The sequence below is a fragment of the Lissotriton helveticus genome, chromosome 12 (assembly GCF_964261635.1).
Source record: "Lissotriton helveticus chromosome 12, aLisHel1.1, whole genome shotgun sequence".
NCBI classification, from domain to species: domain Eukaryota; kingdom Metazoa; phylum Chordata; class Amphibia; order Caudata; family Salamandridae; genus Lissotriton; species Lissotriton helveticus.
The window spans coordinates 427,936,875-427,953,418 of record NC_136073.1 but is presented as its reverse complement, the minus strand read 5'-3'; the positions used below and the strand labels follow the sequence as shown (position 1 = coordinate 427,953,418).

Genomic DNA, 16,544 nt, shown 5'->3' with positions numbered 1-16,544 from the left:
TCAGTGGCGCTTGGCGCAGGCCTGTAGGAGTTTCCAGGAATTTCAGGGGGTATCGGCGCACTGGAGAAGAAGCCTGGGAACCAAGGTCAACTATAACCAGGGTCTTGAAGAGTACCATCATGGAGTTTACCGCGCAAAGATGTACCACGTGAGGGGCGTCCCAAGGGGCGTTTCTATTGGAAATGTGATTTGGTATTAGGGAAAGCGACCCGGGAGGAGAGTAGAGCAGATGATTTTGGGAGCCTAAGGAAGCGGATGGGTATGCAGATAGGCTGATCAGGAGAGACCCATTATCAGAGAATAGACAAAGAGAAGTGCATGATCTTCTTAGGAAGTCACCACGGCTGACACCTAGAGGGGTAAAGATCTTGTTAAGTAGGGATGTCACTTAGTATAGTGTAGGGACAGACTAACCTTAATTTTCTTTTCTGTAATGACTTTGAGGTTGCAACTTGTATCCATTTTGGCAACGCTCATGTTATTTGAAATCGTACTCATTATTCTGTTTTTCAGACTCAGACTATTCAAAAAGTTCATGTTCATAGTGATACCAATTTATCTTTTGAATCTCATTTTTAGAAGTTTGTATCTTCAGTTATCTTTGACTTTATATTAAATCTTTGAAACTTAAATTTGGTCAGTGTTCATTTAGAGTGGTGTAAGTTCTTAATTGATTGACCTATTGTTAGATTGCCTTTTACTCAATGACAGGTACCAACGATCCAGTCGACTTGGTTTGGGAGCTGGTAAAGTAACTAATAACCAGTAATCCCGCGTTAGCAGTTGGTAGCAGAGTGAGGATGGTTATCTTCTTGAGGAAGGTAATCTAGAGAGGTTAGTTTACCCCAAGGCCCCTAGACGCCGAGAGACGAGCAGCGGAAGAATCGTGTGCCGAAAGGTGCAGACGGTGCGAGAAAAGCAGCAGTATCGGAGGAGAGTGAGTATAAAAAGGGTCATGCGTGAACAGATTGCGGTGTTTTGTGTTGTAGTTGTATTGTAATGTCTTGCGGAGTTGAATGCCTGTAGTGTGAATGAGAGAAGGTTGTGAGCGCGCGCAACCTGGTAAACTGGTTACCTGGTAAACGGGTGAACTGGTGAAATCTTAAGTTCAGGCCAGAGCTTAAGTGGTTTTGGGTGTATCGAACATCCAGGGTAGTTGTCGACCATAGTACGGAGGTCACGAGGTACCATTGACCGCCGTGGATCCAAGATAGGGGGAGTGTAAGAGTGAGTGTATGAGTAACGGACGCTGGTCGAAAGTTACTGCGTGTGAGTAACCTATCGGAGAAGGCGATTGTCTGGAAGTAAACGGAAAGACATTTCGCCAAGTTAAGGTGACAACTACAGAAAGACTGTGGGCGTACAGTCAAGAAAGGTGATCGCTTGGACGGAAGTAATCATTTTTTTCAGAGTATGAATGGGACGCGTGCATGACCGAGGAGACGAGCTGAGAAAGGAGGGGAACTGCTGCGAAGGGGGACGGGTGACGTCGGCTAGAGCCGCGCTGTGATTGAGCGGTTGGTGTGACGTTAGCTAGAGCCGCGCTCTGGTTGGGCGGCTAGAGTGACGTAGGAGGAAAGTCGCGTACGGATAGGCCAGTTAGTGAGAACGGGGCTGAGATTGGTGGAATATCATCAGGAAGTAAACGAACGCAGAGAAAGAGCGAAATCATGAAGTGTTTTAAGTGTTTAAAGGGGATTTTTAAACGAAAACGAAGTGAACATTATTATGGGGAAGAGGCTCCGCCGGAGGGTACACCAGCTCATTATATGGCAACGAATGTGGGGTTGCATACCATATTATGGATTGGGGCTTGGAATAAGCTTACGGAAGGGAATGAAGAAATGCAGTTCCCGAAGTACGGGACGTTTAAGTTAGAGGTGTTACATCGGCTAAAAGCAACCATGTCCTCATTGAAACCCTCGCCCCGACCAACACAGTTTGAGGCCCTTAATGCATGGATTAGGGCTGCACACGACAGAAATTTGAACAGGCGTCAACAAAGACTGACGCGATCGGTAAGAGCAGTGCGAGATTCTAAATGGGATGAGGAAGCAAAGCGTTGGAGGGTGCAGGCTATTGAGGTGGAAAAAATGTATCCAATGAGGGAGGTGGCAGGAGGAGGAGGAGGAAACCTCATGGAAGAAGACGAGGAAAGTGAGTCGGAGGACAATCTGATAAACAGATTGTTAATGGATAGACCACCTCCGAGAGTGGGGGTGATAGAAGATAGGGGGCTCGCAAGGGAAGATGGGAATGCCATAGAGGGGTATACGCCACTCCCTATATCGGAATGGACACCTACCAAAGGTGGGGAGACACCTCAACCTAGTACAGTACAGAGTGTAGTGGGAAGGTTTGTGGTGCAGAAAACGCCAGCCACCGAAAGGGTTGAGTCCTTTGGATTGCCAGACGCTCTTCAAGTGCCTGTTACCATAGGACCTATAGTATCGATCTATAACCCAGAGAGAGATAGAGAGGAAGAACAGAGGCAATTGGATAGAGAAAGGATCGAGATGGAAAGGAGGAATAACGTGACAAATGCATGGAAGCAATTGCCAGGTTCGGTAACGTGGAACACCCCATTAGATACATCTGTAGGCCCCAACACAGGACAGGGAGGTCAGAGGGGACCGATGGACCTAAGGGGACCGCGGCCAAAGTCCTATACAGAATTAAGAGCTGATTTGAGGGAATGGGATGGGTCCGCAGTAACCCCGAGTAATAGGTCAAGAACAGAACCAGAATGGGAAAGCAGAGGTAACGGGACTGTATCTCATTGTGGGGCCAGCGAAAGCAGTCAGGGGCGGGAAGGCCAAAGTCAGGAGAACAGAGGAGTTACACGTCCTACGGATGAGAGGGAACAGCAGGAGCAAAATAGTAGGAGTGTAGAGTGTGAGGAGATGTCCCGTCTCTGGGAGAAAGGTGGAGACCAAATGGTACAGGCTTTTCAGAATAGGTTTAGGTGCCATCATCATGTACTCGGAGAAGACGTTCAGCATTGGAGAAAGGAGAACAGTGATAGGTCCCGCCATGCCTCGAGTAATCAGGAATCACAGGGAAGTAGTGAAGAAAGAGGGAGTAATGGAATACCTTACCATGCATCCCGCGAAACTAGCCAGGATGGGGAGAGAGGGGCTATAAGGCGTGAAGGAGTGTTTCACCACCCACCTCGAGAGGATGGAAAAGCATGGGACCTAGAGAGATGGGAACAGGGGAGGACTCCCTATAACTCACCAGTACCTAAACGTAGATCTCGGAGCTGGGATGGGAGAGATGCGGATGGAGGAACTAAATTTAGTGTCTTGAAAGCTGAAATTAAGGCAAAGAGGCTCGATGTTACTAGTTTAAAATCAGATGTTGATGAGATAATAGATGGAACATTGCCTTTGGAAAGGATAGAATTGTATGAACAGGATGAGTTATTGTTCATGGCAAAGGATATTACTAGGAAAGCTAGAGCGTTTCATGAGAAACTGACTGATTTGGCAGACAGGTATGCCGTGGATTTATCTAGGACAAGGGCATTGCAGAGTAACCACAGATTACAGTACGCAGACCAGGATCTAGATGAGAAGAGAACTACTGGATTAAAAACACACATAAGAGAGCTGGTATCAGGGATAAGAGTGTGGAGAGAATTGGACAAATGGGAAGAAAGGTGGTCGAAAAAGGGCACAGTTAGACGAAGTGCAAATGTGATGACCCCCGAGGGAAGGGTAATGCATATGGAGGCATTCCCTTTGCGAGAAATATCAAACGGAAATTATGTACATGTGCCCTGGAGTAGAGGAGACTTAGCTGCATTTACCAACTCATTTCCGAAGTTAAGGGACAATCCAGTTGAGTGGTATAAGCAGGTAGAAAGGTTTGTCAAGATCTCGAAAGTATTGTGGATTGATTTGAACACGTTGTTTGACATCGTGGTCCCATCTGATTTGTGGACCCCGTGCAAGACTAGTGTTGAATGGCCAAATACTGAACCAGTGAGGGATGCTCGGACTAATGGACCGTCCGAGATTGTCATGCGAAAGTATGAAAGGGTAATAGCTTGGTTGAAAGATAAGGTACCACCACAGGATATAGATTGGGTGAAAATAGACCGAACAAGGCAGGAACCCAAGGAGACAGTTCACGAGTTTTATGAAAGATTATTGAAAACATTCAAGCAATACAGTGGACTAGATGTAATGGATCCCAAAGATATAGGGCAGTTTGTGTCAAAGTTTGTCTTAGGGTTGAGACCTGATATTTGTTTGATGATACAGCAACATTTAATCTGTTGGCAGAACAAACCACTAGATGAGATTTTACGTTATGCAAGATACTGTAGTGACGAGATAGATTCTAAAGCCAAGAATCTAAAGGAGAAATTGATGGTGGTGCAAATGCAGTCCGCTGGGAAGGGTGGCCAGCAGAAGCAGGGGATGGGACGAAAACCAAACGGTCAGAACAAAGATAATGAAGAAGGGCAGAGACCTAGGATAGACTTTGCCACTTTAAAGAAAACGACAAAGTGCCATCAGTGTCACCAGGTGGGGCATTGGCGACGCGAGTGTCCCTTTAACCCTGAAAATGGAGAGCTAGAAGTAGAAGAGCAGGTTCAAGAAGTCCCAACTCCAAAGGTGACAGTTCCAGGAAGCAAGGTGGCCAAAGGGGGGACTTCGGCTCCACGGGCCCAGTTCCCACAGCCACCGAAGGTAGCGACAGGGGGAAAGGTCTTTAAACAAATGCCTCTATTCATCGAGGAAGAAAAGTGTTTTTACATTGATCCATTGACAGGACAACGTGTGAGCAGTGAAGAGGACTGTACCCTCGGGGCAGTCCTAGAGGTGGATCAAAGAGGGCCATTTGTTGAGGCAGAAGTGGCAGGGTGTCCCACAACGTTCTTGGTGGATACTGGGGCTACCCGATCAACTCTGAGGTCGGCGGTGGTTCCAGACTTGCCGATGTCAGGGGAAACAATTCAGGTGGTAGGAGTCGCAAATAAAAGGCTGACTAGTCCATTGACGGAACCAGTGTCTGTGAAGATAGGAAACCATATGAACGAACATCAGTTTGTGGTTTGTGACTCGAGTCCGGTATGTCTGTTAGGAAGGGATTTGTTGTGCAAATTGAACTGCACCTTATACTGCACCCCGCAAGGAGTGGAGGTACAGACTACCGACGATGATGCTACCTTTAAGGTGGCCAATTCAAAATCCTGTGTAGAACTATATCCTACTCTGACAGTAGAAGATCTGCCCCAAGACTTACGAGATGCAGTGGCGTCAGAGGTATGGGATTTCACAGGAGAAGAAATAGGATTGATTAAAGGGGTAGAACCGGTAAAAATACTAGTAAAACCAAATGCCGAGTTTCCAAGAACGCCTCAATACAAATTGTCCCAGGAAACGATTGCAGGGATAAAACCTGTGATCGAGTCAATGATACAACAGGGAATACTGAAAGAAATTGTGGGTAGTCCTTGTAACTCCCCGATTATGGGTTTGCAGAAACCTAGCGGGAAATTCAGGATAGTGCAGGATTTACGAAAAATTAACAACATAGTCGTTTCATGTTGTCCCGTGGTACCGAATCCTTCAGTGATACTGTTTCAAATACCATGTCAAGCAGAATGGTTCACAGTGATAGATCTTTGCCAGGCTTTCTTTTCCATCCCATTGGATGAAGAGAGCAGATATCTTTTTGCTTTTAAAATGGAAGATCGCGTTTTAACATGGTGTCGAATCCCACAAGGATTCACAGACAGTCCATCCATCTTCAACCAGTTGTTGAAGAAGAATCTCGAAAATCTAGTACTGCCGCAGAATTCGGTTCTGGTCCAGTACATAGATGACCTACTTGTGGCGTCAGAAACAGAGGAAGCCTGTAAAATAGACTCAATTGCCTTACTGAACCATTTAGCCGAAAATGGACATAAGGTATCTCCGAGCAAGTTGCAGTATTGTCTGACAGAAGTACAGTATTTAGGGCACCGGTTAGAGAAAGGAAAACGTAAGGTGTCACCAGAGAGGATTGAGGCGATAATGAAGATGAATGCGCCTACAACACAGAGGGAAGTTAGAATGTTCCTAGGAATGGTGGGTTACTGCCGACAGTGGATAGTTAACTTTTCACTGAAAGCAAAGCCCTTACAGAAACTGACGCACAAGGAGGTGAGTGATCCGGTACCATGGGACGAAGAATGCTTGGTGGCGTTCTTGCAGCTGAGAGACGATTTGTGTCGTGCTCCGGCTCTGGGAATGCCTGATTACGAGAAATCATTTTCACTCTATTGTTGTGAGAGAGAGGGATGTGCTTTGTCAGTCTTGGCACAGACCCACGGAAATGCCCGTAGACCAGTTGCATATTTTTCGGCTACATTAGATCCAGTAGCCGCAGCGTTGCCCGGATGTCTCAAATCCGTTACTGCAACGGGTGTCAGCATTGAAAGGAGCGAGAGTATTGTGATGGGACATCCAGTGGTGGTGTATGTACCACATTCAGTTGAATTGCTAATGACCAGGACGAAGACGCAGCATCTGACCAATAGTAGGCTCACGCGCTACGAGCAAGTTATTCTTGCCGCGGAGAACGTGACCCTCAGGAGATGCTCTGTCTTGAATCCTGCTACTTTAATGCCATTACCTACTGTAATAGAAGGCGAAGGATGTGAAGACCACGATTGCCTTGATGTGACTGAACTATGCACGAAACCCAGACCAGATATTGTGGATGAGCCGTTGTCTGACCCCGATGAAATTTATTTTGTTGATGGCTCATGTTTAAGAGACTAAACTGGTCGGTTGAGAGCAGCTTATGCTGTTTGTACCATTACTGGAGTTGTGGAAGCCGCTTGCCTGGAAGGAGTACATTCCGCACAGGTAGCAGAAATTATTGCCCTAACTCGTGCCTGCATAGCAGGAAACGGAAAGAGAGTCACCATATACACTGACAGCCAATATGGTTTCGGTGTGGTTCATGATTTCGGGCAGTTGTGGTCTCAGAGAGGTTACATGACCTCCTCTGGTTCGCCCATTCGAAATGGAGAATTTGTGCGACTGTTGTTAGAAGCATTACAAGGTCCAGTTGACATTGCAATAGTAAAGTGTGTAGCTCATACTAAGAATACAGATTTTGTGTCACAAGGCAACAGATACGCTGATGAAGTCGCACGTTATTGTGCAGAACAAAATTATTCTTTCTCAAAAGTGGAAATAGATGGTACTGAAGAAAAGACTGAATTAAGTATGATGTTAGAAACTGTAGACACTTGGGAGGATTTAAGAATGATGCAGGAGAACGCACCTGAAACAGAGAAAAAGGCATGGGAAATAGCAGGTTGCGTGCGAAGTGAAATGGATTTTTGGGTTTCAGCAGATGGGAGGGCTGTGTTACCTGAAGAATTAGCTAATCCCATGGCGAGAGAAATACATGGTCCAGTACATCTAGGAAGGGATGCTATGATGAGAGTGTTTAGGCAAACTTGGTATTGCCCTAAATTTAGAATAGCAGCAGAATCAGTATGTAAGCGATGTGTTACCTGCCAACAACTGAACGTAGGCAAACGAACACCAGTCACCCTGAGTCACATTGGGAGGTCGGGGGGGCCTTTCAATAGAATGCAACTAGATTTCATCGAAATGCCAAGAGTTAATCGCCTTCGGTATGTGTTGGTGATTGTATGCGTATTTTCCAGATGGGTTGAAGCGTACCCTACACGTAGGTGCGATACACTCACAGTGGCAAAATTGTTGCTCAGGGAGTTGATACCGCGCTTCGGGGTGCCTGCCTCTCTGGAATCGGACAGAGGAAAACATTTTAACAGCGAAATAGTGAAGATGTTGTGCTCCACACTGAATATCGATCAAAAACTGCATTGTAGTTCTCGACCAGAAGCTTCAGGAATTGTGGAACAAGTGAACGGCACTCTGAAGAATAGATTGGCTAAAGTAGTGGCATCCACATCTTTGAGTTGGCCAGATGCTCTTCCTTTAGTGCTCATGAGCATGCGCAGTACCCCTGACAGGAGGACAGGTCTCTCTCCACACGAGATTCTGATGGGGAGGGCCATGAGACTTCCCACAGTTCCAACTGCTGCCCTATTGAATATTACAGATGATCTGATCTTGGATTATTGTAAAGGATTGTCTGACGCCATCCATTCTGTGTCCCTTCAGGTGCATGCGGCTGAAGTTCCAGCATCGAGGAACCTGTGTCATGACCTGAACCCAGGGGACTGGGTGTTGGTCAAAAAGCACGTCCGGAAGAACTGCCTAGATGTTCGCTGGCGTGGGCCCTTTCAGGTAATCCTGATCACGAACACCGCGGTGAAGTGCGGGGGGCTGCCAAATTGGATCCATGCATCCCATACTCGAAGAGTTCCAGCACCTCTAGAAGAAACAGCTCCTATCCCAGACGAAAGCCCAGAAGTGGAAGAAGAGTCGCAAGAAGGGATCGAAGCAGCTGAGGGGGTGTCGGAAGAAGTTGGGAACGCATCGGATTCAGAAGAAGAGCGAAGGCAGGGCGGCAGTGAGACTGAAGACGCAACTGAAGGAGAGAGCAGCAGTGAATACGAAACAGACACAGATCAGTACCAGAGTGATCAAGAACCGAGAGTGAGGACGAGATATAGGAGAACAAGGTGTGAGGCTGCCACTTGGCCGGGAAGAGACAGGAGGCTAAGTTTGAGGTCGGCCCAGGAAGAAACACTTGTTCCTATATCCGAAGACTCGGATCAGGAAGAAGATACCCAGGAGGGAACCGAGGAGGGCCCTAGAAGATCAAGGAGGGTGCGAGTGCCTAGTAGAAGATACTCTACTCCTGATTGGACCTACCTCGTTGCAGATGTCGGTGGGGCACAGAACCGGGAGGGTCAGGGAAGTGAACCTGATCAGAACTGACCCAATCATCACTGTACAAATACTGTTCCTGCTACCGGGGGCGGAGACTGAAAGGTTGCTGACACTCAACATCGTCTATCCTCCTCTCCTAAGCGGAATAAGAAAATTGATTTTAGAAACAGTTGAATTTCCAGTTTGCTGTTCACGATATCCAGTGTTGGAGGGAACTCTCCTTCGGTTAGAAATGCTTGAGCGAGTAGTGGAAGTTCTTGGAATGCTCATTGCTTTGGACTAACACTTTGTTGCAAAAAGACTTTTTGAAAGGACTTTGAAAAATTACTGCAAGATAACCTAGCGCCGAGTGGAAGAAGAAAAATGGTAGGGGTTTCCTTTTAGCGGATGGAGAAGGGCTAGGGTTGTCTGTTTTCTACAGGACTTTAAACTGTTTTGCGGAGTAAATGGTCGGCTTCCAAGTGTTCCAAAGAGAGACATTATGTAAAAGAAAGACTTTGTTCCGAGAGAAGAAGAAGCGAATGCTGGAAGAACGTCAAGAGCTACACTGTTTGAGAACATGGAGGCTGGCAACCCGAACCGCAGGGCAAAATGTATAGTTGGCACATTGTTGGGAGTGGTGATTTCCCTGATAGTTTTAGTGGTTACTGTCTCATACATAGTGGGACACGAGAGAGATGCAACTGCAGTCAAGGAGGTCAAGGGAGTGTCAACACCGAGAACCACTATTGTTAATGATAAGGGAAACATCAATGATAAAGACAAAGCGTTGTTAGATGCAGAAATAAAAAGGTTACACACAGATGAGTCACAGGGAAATTTCAGGTCAAATGCTTATGCTAAATTGCTTTATGAGTACATTGATGTCATGGAGTCGAAGAATTGCTACGTTTGTATGCAGTTACCAGCTTCTGTGGATGAGGGTATCAGATACCATCATCTTCCATTGACATATGGAATCACATGCAGTTTGTTGTTGAGCATATTTTATGGACGAGAAGGATTTGAGTATTATTTCTCGAATTTCGACTCGACATTGCCAGAGGTCCCAAATTACAAGCATTTGAACAAGTGGGACTATTACAAAAGCGAAGACAGATTACACAAATGGTTCATTCCATGGAAAACGTTAGATACTTCACATGCTCGAAGAAATAATCTGACTTGTCAAGTGTCAGAAATTGAGAAAAAGTTTATAGGGCAGGTAGATACTAGATACAGGAGGCAGAAGATTCTAAAGGCTTCAGGACAATGGGAAACAGATTGGACCAAGGAGGAAAGGATACATCAAAGAAAGGGTAGCTTTGGTCCAATTGCTTTAGACAAGGAGAAATGGGGGAAACTGTGCATTCACAGGAGTTACTCCTATTATGAGAATCTGTATGTAGGTCAAGTCAGTTGTGAACATGCTTTCCAATTGGAGTACTACTCCAAGGATTTCCTGAAAAAGATGCAAGCAATTCCAAATGTATATTTTGTATGCGGAAGAAATGCCTATGTAAAGCTACCAGATAATTGGTACGGATCATGCTATCTGGCTATTGTCTTCCCTAAAATATATCATGTTGAGAATTTAGAAACGACGAAGAAAGGAATACCAACTAGAGGGAAGAGAGGGCTGGGTGCAGCGGAAGTAATTGGGGATGTATTCGGTGCTGCATTCCCTATCCTAGGAGTGATACTGAATGACATTAAGATTAGGAGGTTAGCTACAGTCGTAGATAGGCTTTCCGCCAGTACAGCTAGATCATTGATGCTGGTGGAAGGGGAGATGCAATCGATAGGGCAATGGTTCTTCAGAACCGACTTGCTTTAGATGTTCTGTTAGCTAAAGAGGGAGGAGTCTGTAAGGCTTTGAAGGTTCAGGAATGTTGCACTTACATTCCAGACAATTCAAAACCTCTAGAGAAGTATATACGAAACATCACTGCAATTCACTATGAGATTGAGGATTTGGCAAAAGTAAATGTGTGGGAAAAAGTAGGTCAGGGAATGGGTAAAGTTGGAGGTTGGTTTGCCAACTTAGGAAAGGGTATCGTTTGGTACATACTGAAACCCATCATCATAATTGTGATTTGTGTAATCACTTTGTGGGGATTGGTGCGTTTGTATCAGTGGTATAGAACATATAGGTTGCAGAGATCTATGAGGAAACAGGAGGAAAAGTTGACAGCGATGCAGGACACTCAATACAGGAGTCTGAAAGCATTGGAGACAATGAAAAGAGGTGGCACTGCCACGACTTCACTTTGAAGGGTTCTACATTTTTGTGATGATGTTTTGATGGTGATGACCCCTGAAGGTCATCAAAGGGGGGATTGAGAGAGCACAAGTCTGAAAAATGTATAAGTGCACCATATTTACAAGCACGTAGTTAGTTTAAACATGCTTTTGCACGCGAGTGTTTTATATTTAGAAGTGAAATACACAGAGTGTCTTATATTCAGTAGTGAAGTGTATAGAATGTTTAAGTAGAGTAACAATAATCATAACTGTGTGAGATTAATGTAGAAGTGTTGGAATGAATATGAAAACCTCATGTTCTCATGTTAAAGGAATCATGTTAGAGTTGAATAGAACTCTGAAAACCAGTATATTGTGTAGGCCTTAGGGCAATTCACAGCAAATCTAAACGTGCTGCTAAAATAATGTGAGATGGGGTTAACATGGTTCTTCCAAAAATGTATTATCGAACTAAGGTTGAAATATATGCTTTATAGATGTGTTGTTTTAGAAACGTATGCTAGTTAAGAATGTTGTTTAAATCAAGTTAATGTTTTAGAGTGCAGGGACTCGCTTCATGTAAATCAAGGAGGCCTGTACTGATAATGTCATCTCCTTTGATGTGCCATGTGCTCGTTAGAGGAGAAGTCGAGAGGTGTCCAGCACAGAGCTTCGCGTGTGCTTTACGACCTATAGATATGGCGGAGTCTGGAATTTGAGGCCCACTGCAGGACGGACTGTATGCAGGTGCGAGGGTCCTAATCAGCTAGAATGAAAGGGGCTTTGTTCAGTGGCGCTTGGCGCAGGCCTGTAGGAGTTTCCAGGAATTTCAGGGGGTATCGGCGCACTGGAGAAGAAGCCTGGGAACCAAGGTCAACTATAACGAGGGTCTTGAAGAGTACCATCATGGAGTTTACCGCGCAAAGATGTACCACGTGAGGGGCGTCCCAAGGGGCGTTTCTATTGGAAATGTGATTTGGTATTAGGGAAAGCGACCCGGGAGGAGAGTAGAGCAGATGATTTTGGGAGCCTAAGGAAGCGGATGGGTATGCAGATAGGCTGATCAGGAGAGACCCATTATCAGAGAATAGACAAAGAGAAGTGCGTGATCTTCTTAGGAAGTCACCACGGCTGACACCTAGAGGGGTAAAGATCTTGTTAAGTAGGGATGTCACTTAGTATAGTGTAGGGACAGACTAACCTTAATTTTCTTTTCTGTAATGACTTTGAGGTTGCAACTTGTATCCATTTTGGCAACGCTCATGTTATTTGAAATCGTACTCATTATTCTGTTTTTCAGACTCAGACTATTCAAAAAGTTCATGTTCATAGTGATACCAATTTATCTTTTGAATCTCATTTTGAGAAGTTTGTATCTTCAGTTATCTTTGACTTTATATTAAATCTTTGAAACTTAAATTTGGTCAGTGTTCATTTAGAGTGGTGTAAGTTCTTAATTGATTGACCTATTGTTAGATTGCCTTTTACTCAATGACAGGTACCAACGATCCAGTCGACTTGGTTTGGGAGCTGGTAAAGTAACTAATAACCAGTAATCCCGCGTTAGCAAAGGAATAGGACAGGGTTGCATGGGGGGGGGGTTCAAACTGCCTGGTGTAATTTGTGGGATGCGGGGCAAATCACGTATTTTCCCTGTCCCTGAAGGGAAAATGTAAATATGGCCCACACTGACAACTAGGTTTCATATCTTATAAATGTTGCCGGTTTAGTCGACATCTTTTGTTTTTAGATCTAATGAAGAGTTTAAACTTGCACAGCCTGTGTTTCGTGACAAAGAAGTTTCTCACAGTCTCTAAAACAGTTGCCCAAATGCGCGTAGCCAATGAACGCCGTGGATCTTGGCGGTGGTGCAGATGCCTCTCGTGGCTTTTTTCTCGTTTGGTTGTTAAAGGGGGGCCTCAAACGGTACTCTGTGAGGCCCCCGGACGGCAGGCACATCAGGGGCGGGTGATCACACACCGCTCACTTATTGTGGTGTCCCCAGGGCTTCTAAATGTTAGCTTCTTTCAATAAGATCTCTAAGCCATAGTTGCTGCCTAGTGTTCTTAAGGCAACAGACAGCCACTGACAGAGCCAATAGTCCTGAATTATAGATATGATACTTGTAACAGCCACTTCATCGTAAGGTTCGTGGGCATCAAGTGGCATCGTTTACTGTTATATACAAGCCATGGCCACTGCTTATTTATCTTAGGCAGGGGACAAATACCGACAAAGCCAATAGTCCTGGCTTCTAGGTATGATACTGGTAACTTATATCTGGGGGTATTTACAGGAGTGGGTCGTGTGGCCCACAATGACTGTCACGCACGCACCAACATTCGGTAACAAAGAAAGTAACCGTACATGTATAGTAATTAATGCCGGCATCATTATTAATTGAAAAGGCATTGTCTGGGGGTGGCTTGGGTTTCTGGCTGCTTCATTTCACCACTTGAGTCAAGGTGTCACGACCATTGGGTATCCTTCCTATTGCCTCTTTAATCTGTGAATCGTATTTGGTCCCAAAAATCTCTAATACATTGGTCCCTGGGCGGAATGTGTTATGACACAAGTATAAGTTTAAGTAGAGCCATTCAATTTTATGGTTAGAGCAATCTCTGAAATTCTCTGTTAAATACTCTTTGGGGGTCCTCCATGCGAGTAACATGTACCTAAGATTAGGGTGGGGCGATGGTATGAAGTGGAATTTGCAGTTCCAGCCAGTTTCCCTGTACCTAAATTGTCTTCACTTGGGTATTCAACCGATGGGAATAACGCTCACAACAGTAAAGGTTTGTTAGTTTTATCATGGGCTTGGAAAACAGTAGCGTGTTAAAGGATCCCGTGGGGAGGGGCAGAACTATGTCTCTCGGAGGGCTCTAATGGGAGGAGCGGGTTGTGGGTGCTCTATAAGGGGGCTGTCTCCACCAAAAATGGGATGAGGGTTCCCTGCTTCTTGATTGATAATTAGGCGGCACTGTCGTTCTGAAGGAATTAAATTGGGTGCCCCCTCCATTGGGTTTGGGCAGAGCCATACCTTCTGAGGGCTCTAATGGTTGTGACACAGGTCAGGGGTTGCTTTTGATCATGTTAGGTTGGTTTGTATGGTAATTTACCAAAAGCAGACGCTGTAATGTTGTACCGGGACTGGCGAAGGGCTTGTTGGGCCATTTTACAGCTCGGCACGGATGGCAGGGTGCTAGTCCCATCCTGAACCACTTTCCTGCTGAACTGGCTAAGGCAGTCCCCCCTTTCAATTATATATCCTACGCCTAAAGATTTTGATAGTAAAACGGACATGGTAAGTGAGGGCAGGGGTAGGCAAGCGAGGCTATGCCATTAAGAAACCTTTGTCTATATCCCACGCACTTTGCGGGCGCAATGATAGGATTAGTTCCCTTACTAGGGTGCCTGCTTTTAATCTCTGGGACGATGTTGGGAAGAGGAATAGGGACTTCGGTTCACCAGTAGATTCCTGTACGTGGCTGCCGCGTAATTATTTGTAACCATGAATGCGCTGTGTCACTGCACTCCACACTGTGTACCCATTTTTAATGATGGTCATATTGCTGGGCACCCTCTCCCTAACACTAATTCACATTCCACATGGGACACAGACTGATGCTAGGCTAAATGCTGGCAGTTGGAAGTGTTAATGGGAATGCATCTGGCACTAGTCTTAGTTAGGACTTAGCATGTGAGGGCAATGTAATACAGGCATGTGTACTGTAGTTATCGCAGGAAGCCAGATAACACTAATGGTTGGTGTGTGTCTTTTTTCCATTTATGTATGGCCGGGTCCTTGGCGGGGATTGGGAGTGTCCATGCCGCAACAACCGCAACAGGTGGACAGCCAAAGGGACGCAGACGTCAGCTTCTCAAACCTGTCACGCGGGGGAGGATTTCGCCAAGGAACTACAACAGCTCAACAGAAGCGGAAAGAGGAGCAGCAGACATTGGTGACTGGGATTGTGGGCCGCTCTTATGTGAAGCGCGCTAAACATATTTTTCTTGCAGGTGAATGTAGGAAAAGGGCGGAGCAAAAAGGGTTTTTATCTGTTTCCTTCTTTTGGAAGGGCAGGGGGCTTATGCCCCAGCCAAATTAGTTTCAGGAACCTTATCTCAGCAACCCCTCCCCCCCCCCGTCAGTGGTGATACTTCACCTGGGGGAGAATGATTTAGCCAACTAGGTAGGCGCATCCTTATAGAGTACATCATCTCCATGGCAGGGTGGGTGGCCATGCCGGGTGGCACGGTAGTTTGGTCGCAACTTATACCTCGGTGGCAGTGGCGAGGGGGGGGACTCGGTCAGGGCGTGGAATCATTCGGTGAAGAGGATCAACACGCAATGGGACAAATTACTTCGAGCCCCCCGGTATACTTAACTGAGGCAGGGAACGTCCTGTGATCTAATAACATAGTGCCATGGCTAGAGGGATTTGCGAGGCGACCATGACCTTTTTAGGAGTAGGAAGGGGGAGGCCAGATCGTCGGTCAACAATTCTGGCCTGTGGCGGTAAGGTCATGACCGGTGAGCAGCTATTTTAAGGTCTGAGGGGGCGGCATCATCCTTTGGAGGTGTCCGCCCAGGGGGAGGGGTCACTGGTCCCTCCCAGAACTTCAGGGGCAGGTATAACTGGTGCTGCAAAGGGGCGCGGGTAGGGGAGTCACGCTGTCCTTATGGCTGGTAGCCACCCCGCGCGTACTCATGACGTCAGCGAATGGCGCGAGTAAGGGCCCTCCTTCAGTGGGTAAATGGAGTTCACGGCGTGGACCGAGTAATTAACGGGCTCGGCTGCGCATGCGCACCTGCGGATAGGGCGCAGCTAGTAGGACCAGACACCGGTTAGGACCTCGCCATATGGCCAATAATGTTAGTAGGCAAACAATTTCAGAGGAGGATGTTAGATTCGGTTAGGAAACAAGCTGTATTAGAATCTTGTTAAGGTTAGCATATCATACTTGTTGATATGGTTGTATCTAATGTCCCTGAATAGTTTTGCATAAAACTGTATCTTTTGTTTAATAATTTTATTATTTTGTATCTTAATAAATACGGCCGGGGGGTCTTGCGATCCCCCGCCTTCCAAAGACAATCATGTTTCGTGTCAGTGTGTCCTGGGTTGATGTGGGTCCACAGGGAGGGGGGCGGTAGCCGTCGCTGACCATGCTGAATCTAGTTGGAGTCTGTGGTTGGAGACCAAAGGCTGCTTTCCCGCAGATGCACTAAATGTCACGTTTCACATGTTTTTCTACTGATTTCTGTTAATTGACCCCAAAATAAAAAATTAGAAAAGTTTTCCCTAGAATCTAATGAACACAAAGTTTAAGTGTAATAAATGCAATAAACAGTTCCATAGTTACAACCATCTCTGTGAGGACACCACTCCCTAATATGAGAAATGAAACGTGTATTTGCGGTACAGTTAATTAAACAATAGTACACGTTCTCTTAGGTGAGATATGAAAAATATTATCAAT

General features: G+C 45.8%; 1 protein-coding gene across 3 annotated transcripts in view; it reads right to left on the bottom strand.

The window, feature by feature from the left end:
* Positions 1–16,544, bottom strand: part of FTO (FTO alpha-ketoglutarate dependent dioxygenase) — a 1,792,536-nt gene that overhangs the window by 1,589,598 nt on the left and 186,394 nt on the right. The gene's annotated exons all lie outside the window — the stretch shown is intronic.